The sequence below is a fragment of the Sorex araneus genome, chromosome X, assembly GCF_027595985.1.
Source record: "Sorex araneus isolate mSorAra2 chromosome X, mSorAra2.pri, whole genome shotgun sequence".
NCBI lineage: Eukaryota > Metazoa > Chordata > Mammalia > Eulipotyphla > Soricidae > Sorex > Sorex araneus.
This window is the reverse complement of record NC_073313.1, coordinates 276,611,299-276,627,780: the sequence shown is the minus strand read 5'-3', so window position 1 is coordinate 276,627,780 and position 16,482 is coordinate 276,611,299. Positions and strand designations below refer to the sequence as shown.

Below are 16,482 nucleotides of genomic sequence, written 5' to 3'. Positions count from 1 at the left end.
TTTCAGAAGCCTGAGTATAGTCAGAAGGTCCTGTGCAGTCAAAGGTAAATCAAGTTTAGCCCTCTGCAAAAGCTACAGTGTGACTCCTGTCTGTCAGGGTACCAGAAGAGCTAATTTTATAAATTCACTAAGAAATTACTGTCACCTATAAAAATGCTTAGTCCATTTTTCATCTAAAGAAGGGATGGCAATAATCCTCAAGCTTTTTTTTTCCTTGTCTTGATTGTGAAAGGACCTATCTCAGGAAGTAAATTTTCAGACTTTGATGCTTGTAGAATAAATTTTAAACCCTGCCTCTACCATTTTCAAGGTGAGTGACCTTGAGCATGTTCTGAATCATAATTAAATCATCTTTCCCCTATAATTTCTATGATTATTATGGTCATTTCCCCAAAATTGTACTGAATTTTGAACCAAATGGTATCTTTTAAAAACTATCTCTACTACCTTGACCCATTGAAACATTGAATCAAACTCTATGCATGCATTTTCAACATACATCTCAGATGATTTCTAGCATGAGGCAAGTTTGGGAAATATCTAGGAAGAGTATGTAAACAACCACATATGTAGCTGGTATGCTCCTGAGACACTGTGAAATACACTTGCTATTTACCTTATCATTAAAGATGTTATAGTAACATGCATATAAGTCCTGGGATATTTAGTTCCTTACCATTGGTGATTAACATGATGCTAGCACTAGCACTTTAGTAAAAGTTGACATTATTAAATTAAATCTCTTAATACAGATTTATTTTGTACCTTGCTAGTATTATTATCTTTTAAACAAAAATACTAAAAGAGTCTCCTGCCCCTGTGCCTGGCTGTCTTCACCAGGGCCCCTCGGAGGGGGGCAGGTTGAGTTTCCCTCCCTGCACCAAGCAGAGCCCCAGCAGCCAAACACCTCCAGAACCCAGGCACAACCATACTCAAGGCCCCTCTCCACACGATCAGATGAGCCTCATGCATGAAGGAACCAGCAGAGGAACCTAGGTGTGTGGGACCCGGGACTGAGATCTCCAAGCTTGATCAGATTGGGACTGGGCCTCTTCCACCCAGATCCCCCGTTTTCCAGTAGCTAGGCAGCCACACCAAGAAACTGTCCCCAGCACCATGTAATCCCATCAATGATTAAGATACAGAGACTATAAAACCAAGCTCCCAGAAGCATGTGGCTGCGACATCTTTTAGCCTATTTCTTCCTCTCAGAGAACCTGGCAAGCTACCGAGAGTTTCCTGCCCACATGGGAGAGACTGGTAAACTCCCCATGGCGTATTCATATGCCAAAACCAGTAACAATGATGGGTTTCATTCCTCTTCCTCTGACCCTGAAAGAGACTCCAATGTGGCACCATTGGGAAGGAGGAGTAAAGAGAGGCTTCTAAAATCTCAGGGCTAGAAAGAATGGAGACGTTACTGAGACCATTCAAGAAAATTGATGATCAACGGGATGATGATATGATATGTATATGATATTATAATCTATTTTCTTATTCAGAGAACACGCTCTGTGGAACAATCATATTTTTCTCTCTCTCTGTTGTACAGTCAGTTCTTTCTTAGCCACTGAATCATCAGAGAAGGAGATGTTCTATGTAAGTCATTTTCCTGCTAACCTAACTTTATTTTTTAAAGTTTTTAAAGACTGCTTTATTTTTTAAAGACTGCTTAGTACATTTGATGGGAAATTTTCTACATAGATTATTTGGATTTTCTAGTGTGATGGTGTGATGAATACAAAACAAAGTCTAACCTTCACTCATTAATATTAACTAAATTCCTATAATATAGACTTCTAAAAAACAAAATATAAGAGCCAAAATATAATGGTTACTTATTGTTTTTATCTAATGAGCATTCTTGAATGCAACATTTAGCAAAGTTCCATACCTATTCAAAGATGGATAGAACCACATATAAGATGATTTTTATTCTTTAAATTCATAAAAACCCAAAGGATTGAGCATATGCTTGGTTATGCAGGAGGTCAGGATTGAATCCTGGCATTGCACAGACTCCCACACATTGCTAGAAGCCACCTGCAAGCCCAGGCTGGGTATAGCCACCAAGCATCACCTGTGTGGCCCACAAAACACTATAGAATAAAATAAACTCAAAAACATCAAAATACTGAAACTAACTACTCAGTACGTACCAGATCATATGTACCAGTAAATTGGTGAACAACGAAATGACAGTGATACAGTGACAGAACCGAAGGACATGGGGGCTGCACTCTTGATTCCCTTGTTTTGCCTTTCTATCTTGATAGCAGTTCTCTCTCTCTGACTTGTTGTGTTTCACATGATGCCCTCCAGTTCCATTCACATTCCTGTGAACTGTATGATGATCTCATCATTACAACTGCACAGTATCTTGTGTGTACTTCTACCTCAATTTCTTTATCCATGCATCCATTGGTGGACATTTTGGTTATTTCCATATCCTGGCTATTGTTCTAAGTGCTGTAGTGTACATAAGAATGCACACATCTTTTCAAATCAATCTCTTTTTCCAAAGCACTCTATAGATTTAAATTATAACCCATTAAAATTCCAGATATATTCTTCAAGGACTTAGAAAAAATTCTGCTAAAGTCTGTATGGAATTAAATGAATCCCTGAATAGCCAACATAATCAGGAGGAAAAAGAAGATGGGACCTATTGCCTTACCCAATTTAAATTGTATTACAAAGCTATAGTACTAAAAATATGTGGTACTGTAATGAAGACAGATAACATTTTATAAAATATGTATCTGAGGTAGCATCACGTTTGTTTTGTTCAAAATCAGATACAAGTCTGGTTGGTGCTCAAATCAAGTAATGTGGTAGGGATTTAGGTCTTGAACTATTGAGAAGTTAAAATGTAGCAGACAACTCATATTTGTAAAATGAAGCAAGATTTTATTATCTCAGTCAGAATGAGAAAAGGAGCAAGTGGACGATTTTGTCTACATTTTGAATAGGAGAGTAAAGTAATATGATTTATAGTTTAAATATATTGTTTAGCTGCTCTTTAGAGAATAAACTTTATATTAAAGAAATAAAGTACTGTCATGTTGTTTACTAAGCAAGGACTAGCATAGGAAACCATTTAATAACAGCTTACTGTTACAGATTTGAGACAGTCTTACAAACCAAACTGAAACATCTAAGTGTTGAAACATCCTTACCATCCTCCTAATCTACATTTGTCTTTTATTTGAAGCAATGATTCAGGGAGATAAAATTATTTCTTATAAAATGTAAATTAAATATTAACTTGAGAGGAAGGTGATGAAAATTGCAAATAACATTGTTACTATAAACTAATTTGTCACATCTCTTAAGATATATTTTAACATTGAATAACTATTTTTGAAATCTAATGAATGTAAAATAATCTGACTTAAAACATATGTTAATTGTCTGAATTATAGTATGATATTCTCTTTGCATTGAATTAAATGAGCTACAAAAATGCCTGGCAAGCTACCTGGTATATTTGATATGCCAAAAACAGTAACAAGTCTCACAATGAGACGTTACTGGTGCCCGCTCGAGCAAATCGACAAACAACAGGATGACAGTGCTACGATGCTACAAAAATGTCAAGATTTCATTATAAGTAAGAATATCTTATGTTCTAGTGTTTGATATTGTTTAAAATGTTACATTTTGATATATTAAAGATATGAAAAGCGGATGCCTCAGGATCATCTACACTAAGTTCTATTGTTTATGTCTATTGTTTGTTTGTATCTTAGTATCTTCCGTATTACAGAAACAGAGCTTATTTTTATCTGTATAGCTTCAAGTGATCAACCTTAAAATGTTGATTTATAGTAAAAATTAATATAATTTTAAATCTCAATATAATCATCACTGTTCTCCAGAGTCTTTTTGAATTCTACCAAGCTAAATTAACTAGCTTCCTGATGCTTCTTTAAAGCTCTACATTCATTTATTTTTACCACTCATCACATTTCATTATAATTGATAGTTTGTTCAAGCTGTTTCCCCATCAAAGTGTGGTCTCTGTGAGGAGAAAAATTTTACTAGTCTTGCTATAGTGCTGTCCCTGGAACATGAGGAAATCCAATTAATATTTGTTGTATGTATGAGTGAATAGAAAACTGATACCATCTAATTAATCTTTTGTCAGGGATAAATCTGTCAGATGGGCAGAAATTGTTATTCATCCAAGTCTTCTAGTATAAGTATCTTCTACAATTATTTAAAAAGTCAAAAAATACTAGAATAATTGGAGAATTAAATAAAAGTAGTGTTAGGAAAGTACAATGATCTTTCTCCTGATAGCTCCAGCGAGCATCCTTGCATGGCTAAGCTGGCCGAGGAAGCAGGATATTTGCCACCTGTCTGTTCTCCTCGGCGCTGCTCTTCCTGGGCTTGTTCTTCCCATTGCAATAAACTGTTCTTATCTTTCTCCCATCCTTTAATATTTCAGCTGTATTACCATGTACCCTATACCATTCATTGCAGACTAATATGTTACTATAAATGCAGACATTTAAAATAACATACATCATCATTTTCAGAACTAGATATTGAGAGTACAGAATCTGTCACTGGGCTAGAATTCAGGGCGCTGAAAGATTCTGCTCATCTGAGGCCTCTAGCAGGAATCACTAGCCCATCCCTCCAGTGTCTCAAAGCTGCATGCATACTGCCGCCTAGGTTGCCTTTGCCATCTTTAATGTTGGAAGCAAAGCATTGTAAAATTTCTCTCTGAAACAAACTTTTGTTCAAATACATAAAATATATATCATGTTATTTTAGGTCTGCTGTGGTTCCATGGGACCCTCTTGGATAATTCAGAATACTCATTCTCATTGGCTTTAACTTAATGTTTAAAATTTCTTTTACCACATAAAAAATAAAAACACCAGTGTTTAGAAAGTGGGCACTTTCGGGCCAACAGTATTCTCAACCAGAACATTTGTCTTTTTATAGATAGTTCAAGATATAAAAGATTAGACTGTAAATATTCTGTTTTCTACTTTCATTCAAGTCCTGCAGATAGAATCATGTATTTCTTACTCTCACTCTCTCTCGCTCTCTCATTCTCTCTCTTGCCCTCCTACTCTCTCTTTCTCTCTGTGTGTGTATGTATGTATGTGTGTGTATGTTCGATTACATCTGGTGGTACAAAGGCTAACTCCTGACTCTGAAATTCTGAAAATGAAAAAGAATGTTGCCAATTAGGTTATTACAGTTCAGGTTTTTTCTTTGAAGTAAGGTGTATGTTTTTTCTTTGCTAAATAATTAATGAAACTGCTTCACACAGTGGAGCAGTATATCTAATCTTAATAGTATTAGTGTATAAAACATTTTACCATTATTAGTTGGAAATTAATATTAGCAGAGTGGTTTCTGATAATCCAAACATCCAGTATTGAGGCAGGATTTGATATTATAAAATCAAATAATACCCTGTTGGCCGTTTCCATCTGGAAATGATTGAAACTTCCGATTCCTGTCAGAGGAAAAGAAAATTAGCAGAAACACCAAGGACTTCTCAATCAAACAAATGAATATAAAACTTATGTTTGAGCTTCAATTTTCTCCTATAAATTTGGTGTAACTACCCCTTCATTGGGCTACTAAAAGTGGCAGCTCATGAAAACTATGAGGAATGGGGTCAGGTACATACCAAGTGCTCAGCAAAGGGCAGAAACATTTTTTTTGTTATCTTTTCAACAATAGTACTGATGTCATGTTTGTGGGGGCATCTTCAATACTGTATGATGTTTTATAGGAAAGAGTACCTAGATTTTTCCTATGATTTTTTTTATTTATTTTTTATTGAATCACCATGTGGAAAGTTACAAAGCTTTCAGGTTTAAGTCTCAGTCATACAATGCTTGAACACCCATCCCTTCACCAGTGCACATAATCTACCACCAAGAATCACAGTATACCTCCCCCCAGCCCCCCACGTCCCCAGTTCCCCACCCCACCTGTGTAACTAATGTTTCACTTCACTTTGATTACATTCAATATTTCAACAAAAACTCACTATTATTTTTTGGAGTTAAGCATTTGATAATTTGTTTTCCATTGCTGAGAATGAAGAGATATGAGGTCGAGCAGCCACACTAAGCAGCCGCACGGTTTTGGATTTCTGTATTTTAGTAACTAAGTCCGGAGAAATATCTGCCAAAAATTGCATCATTGCAAACTTGTACCTCTTAGCTACTTTATATTCCACATATGAGTGCTATATTTCTATGTCTGTCTCTTTCTTTCTTTCACTCAGCATGATACTTTCCATGTTGATCCACTTATATGCAAATTTCATGACTTCATGTTTTCTGACAGCTACATAGTATTCCATTGTGTAGATGTACCAGGGTTTCTTTAACCAGTCATCTGTTTTGGGGCACTCTGCTTTTTTCCAGATTGTGGCTATTGTAAACAGTGCTGCAATGAACATAGAGATGCAGATGTCATCTCTATTATACCTTTTTGCCTCTCCGGGATTTATTCCCAGGAGTGGTATTGCTGGGTTAAATGGAAGCTCAATTTCTAATTTTTTGAGGATCGTCCATATTGTTTTCCAAAAGGGCTGAACCAGTCGGCATTCCCACCAGCAGTGAAGGAGAGTCCCTTTCTCCCCGCATCCACACCAACAGCGGTTGCTTTTGTTTTTTGGGATGTGGGCCAGTCTCTGTGGTGTGAGATGATATCTCATCATTGTTTTGATCTGCATTTCCCTGCTGATTAGTGATGTTGAACATTTTCTCATGTGCCTCTCAGCCATTCGGATTTCTTCTTTGGGAAAGTTTCACAGAATGGGAAAGGATATTTACGCAGTACCCATCCAATAAAGGGTTGATATCAAGGATACAATGCACTGGTTGAACTCCACAAGAAGAAAACTGCCGACCCAATCAAAAAATGAGGTGATGAAATAAACAGAAACTTTCCTAAAGTATTTGAAGAATATCTAGAATCTGACTAAGGAGCAAAGCACAGACATCACATGTGTGAATCCCTAGGTTGAATCCTCCATTTGGCACCTCCCCACACACAGTTGGTCAAACTAAGAAGGTATAATTGAAGAGTCTCAAAATTTAAAATATGCCTTTCAAGCCTAAAATGATGAGAAGAATGCTTGTGCGATAATAAATCAAGGTCTTTCCTAAGTTCTTTCAGTTTCTAGAGTACATTGGACTTTTATTAAAGTTCTAAGATGAACGGCATATGCTGTTGAAGGTGCTGAGTCAGAATTCTCTGAAAGGCCATCTCTCACTATGCTCAACTTAGTGCAGTCTAACTGTGGACCTGGAACATGTGGCAGAGAAAGTAAGTTGGCCACACAGATCTCTTATTTCATCTGTTCTTATCAAAATATCTGTGACACTCGAAAAATGAAGTGATTCAGTCCTAAGTACATGTAGGTAGATTGACTTCTCTTTGGAGGGTTTAGGAGTTCCACTTTGAAGTTGCAGTAGGTAAAGTTTAACATTAAACTCACACACTTCAAATGACTTTTCCTCATTTTTTTAACCACTTTCTATTCACCAACTTTTCCCAAAATTGTGATTCAGCGATATTTATTATATGTCTACTCTGCTCTTTCCACAATGAAAAAACCTTAAAAATTTCTGAGTGTTTAGAGATAAATCAAACAATTTCATTGTTTTTGAAAAGTTCTGTCCACCAAGAGATGGCTTGCCTTGCATGCGGCCAACCTGGGTTTTATTCCTGGGAATCCCAGCCCACCAGGTGTCAGAAATAGAAGCGTTAGAATCATTCCAGTTTCTGTTTGAAAATTTTCTATGGAGTAAACAGTGAAAGTATCTAGGTTTGGTGAGGTAGTTAGGTATATTTGTCAGAAGCCATAGTTGGAAAATCAAATTCAAAATAAAGTCAACATGTTATTCAAGTGAATGTATCACTGTATCACTGTCATCTCCTTGCTCATCAATTTGCTCGTGTGGGCACCAGTAATGTCTCCATTGTCAGAGTTGTTGTTACTGTCTTTGGCATATTGAATATGCCATGTGTATCTTGCCAGTCTTTGCCATGCAAGGGAGATACTCTTAGTAGCTTACTGGGCTCTCCAAGAGGGGCAGGGGAAACAAACTCTTGTCGGCTGAGTGCAAGGCAAATGCTTTACCTGCTATGCTATCGCTCCAGCCTGTAAACAAACATTATTTTGGTACTTTTAAAGACCATATTTGTGATCTTATTTTATATTTATAATATAAACTGAATTAGAGAATAAGGGGCTTTGAATGGTAGAAGGTCATATTTAAGTATACATTTTGATAAATTGTCAGCATGAGAAGTTTTCTCAACGTTTGTACTAGACTGTGTTGGGACTCACTAGCTTTAAAGTGTTTTTACTGTATCTTCCATTCCCAATGTACCTTTCATGCTGATGCTTACCAGAATATGTGCAAAGAAAGATCATCACACTGTTTTTAATTAATTGTAGCCAATCCATATGGAAAAAGATTACTTCACTCATGCTTTGGGATATAAAGGCAGGTGCCTTTTACCTAGTATTAGACAAAATGTTCTTAGGTGAGTCAATTTGAATTATCCTCCTGACAATATTGTAGATAATATGCAGGCTTAAAGTGTTCATAAAATAAGTTATAAAATTCCACCTATCAATCTTATACTCAGAAAAATTATTGCCATTTTTTATAACTGAAAATAGTTTTCAAGTTTTAAAAGCTACCCCATTTTCCGACAAAACCCCACTTTTTTATTAATTAATCAAAGTTTAATTTCCATTTTGTTCTTCCCTTGCCACCAATCGCCCTAACTGAAACATCTTGTAACTGGAGGCTATGGCATGCCCAGTGAAAGCTGTCATTTACATATTTCAGTTTTTCAATCTAGAGTGAACTAGTCTTAGAGCATAGTATTGTTTCTTCATTATTTGGTCTGTCGCTCTCCTACTCAGATCTCTAATTAAAAAAAAGCTTCATAAAGAGATATTGGGGGGCACCCAATGGTGATACTCAGGGCCAAGGGTATTTCTGGTGAAGCATCCTTCATGCTTCTGAATGAAGTGGTGGATCATGACATGCATAATCAACACCTGTAATACATGTGCTCCAAAACATTGAACTGTCTCCCTGACCCAATGACTAATTTTTAACCACTTTGTAATAATGTTTGTAATAATCTCTGTATCTTTGTAATATTTTTCTCTTTATCAGTCTAACACATGACCATATCTATTTCCTTTTTCAGAGTCTGATTTACTTTTTCATTTATTTTGTCTTTTCTACCCAAATTCCATCCTGAGACCAGAGGCGTTATCTATACTATTCATCTCTATGTCCCTAGAAATAGTGACAAAAAGTAATTGGCATATGGTAGATAATCTGTAAGTTTTTAAATGAATGAACATATGAATGATTAATGTTACTCATCATCTCACAGTTTCTGAGGCAGAGACAGGATGCATGTCACAATATCAGACTGTAGTTTCTGGAATCAGTCATTTGGGTAGTTTAGAAATTAGTAAACGTGTGCTTGCTTCAGCAGCACATATACTAAAATTGGAACGATACAGAGAAGATTAGCATGGCCCCTGTGCAAGGATGACACGCAAATTCATGAAGTATTGAATAATTAAAAAAAAAGAAAAGGATTTAACAACCCTGTTATCAGATATGACAATGCTCACATCAATTTTCTAGATTTATTGATTTACTATTGTTGCTGTCATCTAATTAATTTTAATTCTAGCATTGTATCAGCAGATATGGCTTTTTTTTCTAAATTAAAATTACTTTATCTTTTATTTTTTTGCTTTTTGGGTCACACCCGGTGATGCACAGGGGTTACTCCTGGCTTTTCACTCAGGAATTACACCTGGAAGTGCTCAGGAGACCATATGTGATGCTGGGATTAGAACCCGGGTTGGCCGCGTACAAGTCAAATGCCCTACCTGCTGTGCTATCGCTCCAGCCCCCTAAAATGACATTTTAATGATTTTGAAAAAAAAAATAATGGGGGTGAAGTGATAGCACAGCGGGTAGGGCTTTTGCCTTGCATGCGGCCAACCTGAGTTCGAATACCAGCATCCCATATGATCCCCTGAGCATCGCCAGGAGTAATTCCTGAGTGTAGAACCAGGAGTAACCTCTGTGCATCGCTGGGTGTGACCCAAAAAGCAAAAAAAAAAAAAAAAATACAGCTCTGAGGTTTTTTAATGTGATCATTTCCCCTCTAATCAAAAGTCCACGGTGGTCTTCATTTTATTATATTTAAAAATAATTAAATTGATTTATATAGTTATAGTAGTATTTAACTTATAGTACTGACTCTCAAATTTAGTGCTCTACTGGTGTACTGGTACTCAGTGTTCATGAGCTCCACCACAGTCCTTATGTCACCTCTGATATGATCTTCATTCCCTACCCCACCCACACTACTTTTCTTTTTTTTTAATCTCCAACTTTATTGCACTCAGTTTTTCCAAAGTTGATTTCATTAATTATAGATGTTGCTGAAAATTTATTTTTCTTTTATTTTTTATTAATTTACTCTTTTATTGAATCACCATGTGGAAAGTTACAAAGCTTTCAGGTTTAAGTCTCAGTTATACAATGCTCAACCCCCCATCCCTACACCAGTGCACATATTCCACCACCAAGACACAGTATACCTCCCCCCATTCCCCAACCTTTCAAGACCCCCACCCCACCTGTGTAACTGGTAACTTTCACTTTACTTTCACTTTACTTTGATTACATTCAATATTTCAACATAAAACTCACTATTATTGTTTGGAGTTTCTCCTCCATAAAGACAGACCTGCTGAAAAGGAAGCATTTGGCAATTTGTTTTCCATTGCTGAGAATGAAGAGATATGAGGTCGAGTGTCCACACTAGCAGCCACACGATTTATTTATTTATTTATTTATTTTATTTTATTTTATTTTATTAAATCACCGTGTGGAAGATTACAATGGTTTCGGGCTTAGGTCTCAGTTATACAATGCTGAAACAACCATTCCTTCACCAGTGCCCATATACCACCACCAAAAAAAAAAAAAAAAACCCACACAGTACACCTCCCATCCCGCCCCCCCACCCCCTACCTTGTAACTGATAAGTTTCATTTTACATTCTGTTTACTTTGGTTACATTCAATATTTCAACACAAACCTCACTATTGTTGTTAGGAGTACCCCACTAGATTCAGACCTACTGTGAAGACAAATAAGGTCGTGCGGCCGCTAGTGCGGCCGCGCGGTTTTGAATTTCTGTACTTTAACAAGAATTCCAGGGAGATTTCTTCCAGATATTAGATAATTGCAGGCTTGAAAACCCAATCTGTGGTCGTCTTAATATGGCGGCCACCGCGCCCTTCATCCCCGGAGAGAAAGAGGCGAGAGAGAGAGAATTACCTTTTCCCTCCTGGGCGGGCACGGGGCCGAGGCTTAGTTCTCAGGCTGGAGACATTCTGCGAGGAGTTGCCCACGCCGAAAGAGGTTTTGCTGGGTCTGGATTCACGCTTGTGCAGCTGCGGAGAGGCCGCACATGCGTGTGGCCCCCGCAGCCACACGATTTTGGATTTCTGTATTTTAGTATTTTAGTAACAAAGTCCAGAAAAATATCTGCCAAAAATTGCATCATTGCAAGCTTGTACCTCTCAGCTACTTTATATTCCACATATGAGTGCAATCTTTCTATGTGTGTCTCTTTCTTTCTGACTCATCTCATTCAGCATGCTACTTTCCATGTTGATCCACTTACATGCAAATTTCATGACTTCATGTTTTCTGACAGCTACATAGTATTCCATTGTGGAGATGTACCAGGGTTTCTTTAACCAGTCAGTCATCTGATTTTGGGCACTCTGTTTTTTTCCAGATTGTGGCTATTGTAAACAGTGCTGCAATGAACATAGAGATGCAGATGTCATCTCTACTATACCTTTTTGCCTCTCCGGGATATATTCCCAGGAGTGGTATTGCAGGGTCAAATGGAAGCTCAATTTCTAATTTTTTTGAGAATCGTCCATATTGTTTTCCAAAAGGGCTGAATCAGTCAGCATTCCCACCAGCAATGAAGGAGAGTCCCTTTCTCCCCACATCCACGCCAACACCCGTTGCTTTTGTTTTTTGGGATGTGAGCCAGTCTCTGTGGTCTGAGATATCTCATTGTTCCTTTGATCTGCATCTCCCTGATGATTAGTGATGTTGAACATTTTCTCATGTGCCTCTCAGCCATTCGGATTTCTTCTTTGGGAAAGTTTCTGTTCATTTCATCACCCCATTTTTCGATCGGGTTGGCAGTTTTCTTTTTGTGGAGTTCAACCAGTGCATTGCATATCCTTGATATAAACCCTTTATCGGATGGGTATTGGGTCAATATCCTTTTCAATTCTGTAGATTGTCTCTGAATTTTGGTCACTGTTTCTTTTGAGGTGCAGAAGCTTCTTAGTTTGAGATAGTCCCATTTATTTATCTCTGTTTTCACTTGCTTGGCCAGTGGCGCGTCAGCTTCGAAGATAACTTTGGTTTCAATATCTGGAGGGTTTTGCCGACCTTGTCTTCAATGTACCTTAGGGATTCTGGTCTGATGTTGAGGTCTTTAAACCATTTTGGTCTGACTTTTGTACATGGTGATAGGTGGAGGTCTAAACCCATTTCTTTGCATGTAGCTGTCCAGTTTTGCCAGCACAATTTGTTAAACATGCTTTCCTTGCTCCACTTCACATTTCTTCCTCCCTTATCAAAGATTAGATGATCATATATTTGGGGGTGTGTGTCAGAGTATTCAACCCTGTTCCATTGGTCTGCAGTTCTGCCTTTGTTCCAGTACCATGCTGTTTTAATTACTACTGCTTTGTAGTAGAGTTGGAAGTTGGGGAGGTTGATTCCTCCCATTTTCTTTTTCCCAAGAATTGCTTTAGCTATTCGTGGGGGCTTATTGTTCCATTTGAATTTCAGGAGTGCTTGCTCCATTTCTTTGAAGAATGTCAATGGTATCCCTATAGGGATCGCATTGAATTTGTACAATGCTTTGGGGAGAATTGCCATTTTGACAATATTAATTCTCCAATCCATGAGCAGGGGATGTCTTTCCATTTCCTCGTGTCCTCTTTCATTTCCTGAAGCAGCGTTTTGTAGTTTTCATTATACAAATCCTTTACCTCCTTTGTTAAGCTGATTCGAGGTACTTGTTTTTCTGAGGCACAATTGTGAGTGGGATTGCTTTTATCATGTCGTTTTCTTCTCTCTCATTATTTGCATATACGAAAGCCATGGACTTTTGGGTATTGATTTTGTAGCCTACAACTTAACTATACGAGTCTATTGTTTCTAGGGGTTTCTTAGTAGAGGTTTTAGGGTTCTCTAGTTATAGTATCTTATCATCTGCAAATAGCGAGAGCTTTATTTCTTCCTTTCCTTCCTGAATGCCCTTAATATATTTTTCTTGCCTAATCGCTATTGCAAGTACTTCCAGTACTACATTGAACAAAAGTGGAGAGAGTGGGCATCCTTGTCTCATCCCTGTTCTCAGAGGGAAGGCTCTTATTTTTTCCCCATTGAGGATGATGCTTGCTATAGGCTTGTGATAAATGGCTTTGACTATATTGAAGAAGGTCCCTTCTATACCCATTTTGGCAAGAGTTTTCATCATAAAAGGGTGCTGGATCTTGTCATATGCTTTCTCTGCATCTATTGATATGATTATATGATTTTTATCTTTTTGTTGATATGATAGATTATGTTAATTGCTTTTCGGATGTTAAACCATCCTTGCATCCCCGGAATGAATCCCACTTGGTCGTGGTGTATGATCTTTTTGATGAGTTGTTGAATTCTATTTGCTAATATTTTTTTGAGAATCTATGCATCTGTGTTCATCAGGGATATTGGCCTCTAGTTTTCTTTTTTGTGGTTTCTTTGTTTGCTTTTGGTATTTGGGAGATATGAGCCTCATAAAACTGTTTGGGAGGGTTTCTGTTTCTTCAATTTCCTGGAAAAGCTTGAGAAGAACTGGCAATAGGTTCTCTTTAAATGTTTGGAAGAACTCGCTAGTGAATCAGTCTGACCTGGGCGTTTGTTTTTGGAAGACTTTTGATTACCGTTTCAATTTCCTTGATATTAATTGCACTATTCAGGTACTCCAGTCTTCTTGGTTCAGCCTTGGTAGATTATAGGAGTCGAGAAATTTATCCATTTCTTCTAGGTTCTCTTGTTTTGTGACATACAGATTTTCAAAGTAATCTCTGATGATCTTTTGAATTTCTTTGGTTTCTGTTGTGATGTCCCCCTTTTCATTTCTGAGTTGGCTTATAAGGGTTCTCACTCTATATTTTGTGAGTTTTGCTAGTGCTTTATCAATCTTGTTTATTTTCTTGAAGAACCAGCTCTTGGTTTCATTGATCTTTCAGATTGTCTTTTGGGTTTCAATGTCATTAATTTATGCTCTAATTTTTATTATCTCTTTCCTTCTGCCTGGTTTGCGCTTCTTTTGTTGGTCCTTTTCTAAGGTCTTGAGCTGTGATCTCACGTTATTTATGTGGGCCCTTTCTTCCTTCCTGAGATATGCTTGCAGAGCTATAAAGTTTCCCCTTAATACAGCTTTAGCTGCATCCCACAGGTTCTGGTAGCTCGTGTCTTCATTCTCATTTGTTTCCAGGTACCTTTTGATTTCTTCCTTGATTTCCTTCCTGACCCACTTATTGTTCAACATCAAGCTATTTAATTTCCAGGTGTTTGATTTGGTTTTCTGCATCTGTCCATGATTAACTTCTATCTTCAGTGTATCATGGTCTGAAAAGATAGCTGGTACAATGTCTATCTTGTTGATTCTGTTGAGGTATGCTGTGTGCCCCAGCGTATGGTCTATTCTGGAAAATGTTTCATGTGCACTGGAAAAGAATGTTTATTCCATTTTGGGGGGATATAAAGCCCTGTACAGATCTATTAGCCCTCTCTCTTCTATTTCTTCCTTCAAAGCCAGTATTTCCTTGGTGAGTTTTAATCTTCTTGATCTGTCCAGAGGTGATAGGGTGGTGTTGAAGTCTCCAACTACTATTGTGTTTCTCACAATGTCCTTCTTAAGGTCTTTTAGCAGCTGTTGTAAGTATTTAGCTGGTCCCTCACTGGGTGCGTAGACGTTTAGGAGTGTGATTTCTTCCTGATATACATATCCTGTGATTAATAAAATGTGGCCTTCACTATCCCTTCTAATCTTTTTCAACCTGAAGTCTATGTTGTCCGATACTAGTAAAGCCACCCCAGCTTTCTTGAGGGAGTTGTTTGCTTGCAGGATTGTTTTCCATCCTCTGACTTTGAGTCTGTGTTTGGTCTGGCTATTCAGATGTGTTTCTTGATGGGCTGGAGAGATAGCACAGCGGGTAGGGCGTTTGCCTTGCACGCGGCCGACCCGGGTTCAAATCCCAGCATCCCATATGGTCCCCTGAGCACGGCCAGGGGTAATTCCTGAGTGCAGAGCCAGGAGTAACCCCTGTGCATCGCCAGGTGTGACCCAAAAAAAGCAAAAAAAAAAAAAAGATGTGTTTCTTGCAAGCAGCAGAATGTTGGGTTCAGTCTTTGAATCCATTTTGCCAGTCTGTGTCTTTTAATTGGTTAATTTAGACCATTGACATCAAGGGAGATTATTGTTATGGAATTTTGCGCCATCTTTGTGTAAGGGTTTGTTGTGCTTATAGGGGTTCTTCTTGTCTTACAATAGCCCCTTTAGTGCTTATTTTAGGTTTGGTTTTGAGTCTATGAAGTTCCTGAGCTGTGTTTATTCCCAAAATAGTGTATCATTCCTTCAAGTTTGAATGAGAGTTTAGCCGGATAAAGTATTCTTGGTGAAGCGTTCATTTCATTGAGTTTTTTCAGTATATCCCACCATTGCCTTCAGGCTTGGAGGGTTTCCTCTGATAGATCTGCTGTGAATCTAAGTATTGCTCCTTTTTATGCAATTTCCTTCTTCGACCTTGCTGCTTGTAGTATTGTGTCTCTATTCATGACATCTATCATTGTAACTGTGATATGCCTTGGGGTTTTTCTGTCAGGATCTCTTTTAGCTGGTACCCTTTGGGCGCCTTGAATCTGGATGCCTGCATTGTCCAGCTCTGGGAACTTTTCAGCAATGATTTGTTTGACTGTGGCTTTTTCTTTGGGGTTTGTTTCCTGTCCTTTTGGTACTCCAATGATTCTAATGTTGTTCCTCTTGAAATCATCCCCTAGGACTCTGATTCGCCCTAGAGCTATTTTGAGGTCTCTTCCCAATGTTTGTTGTTGCCTGTAGGCTTCTTGCAGCTTATCTTCAAGCATACTGATTCTGTCTTCTGCTGAAGTCATTCTATTGTTGAGGGCAGCCAGAGAGTTTTTATTTCATCTTGCGAATCCTTCATTTCTTTTTTAGGTATTTTATTTCTGCTCTCATTTCTTCCTGTATTTTGTCGGCTGCCTGTTGTATTGTTTCCGTCAGGTCCTCCTTTAAGTTGTCAATCTTTGCATTGAGTTC

General features: G+C 37.8%; 1 protein-coding gene and 1 non-coding gene across 9 annotated transcripts in view; both read left to right on the top strand.

Moving 5' to 3' along the window:
- DLG2 (discs large MAGUK scaffold protein 2) overlaps positions 1-16,482 on the top strand; it is a 1,649,366-nt gene that overhangs the window by 470,252 nt on the left and 1,162,632 nt on the right. The gene's annotated exons all lie outside the window — the stretch shown is intronic.
- LOC129400426 (U6 spliceosomal RNA) lies at positions 9,504-9,610 on the top strand. The gene has a single exon (XR_008627669.1). It is a non-coding gene; the product is annotated as a U6 spliceosomal RNA (small nuclear RNA).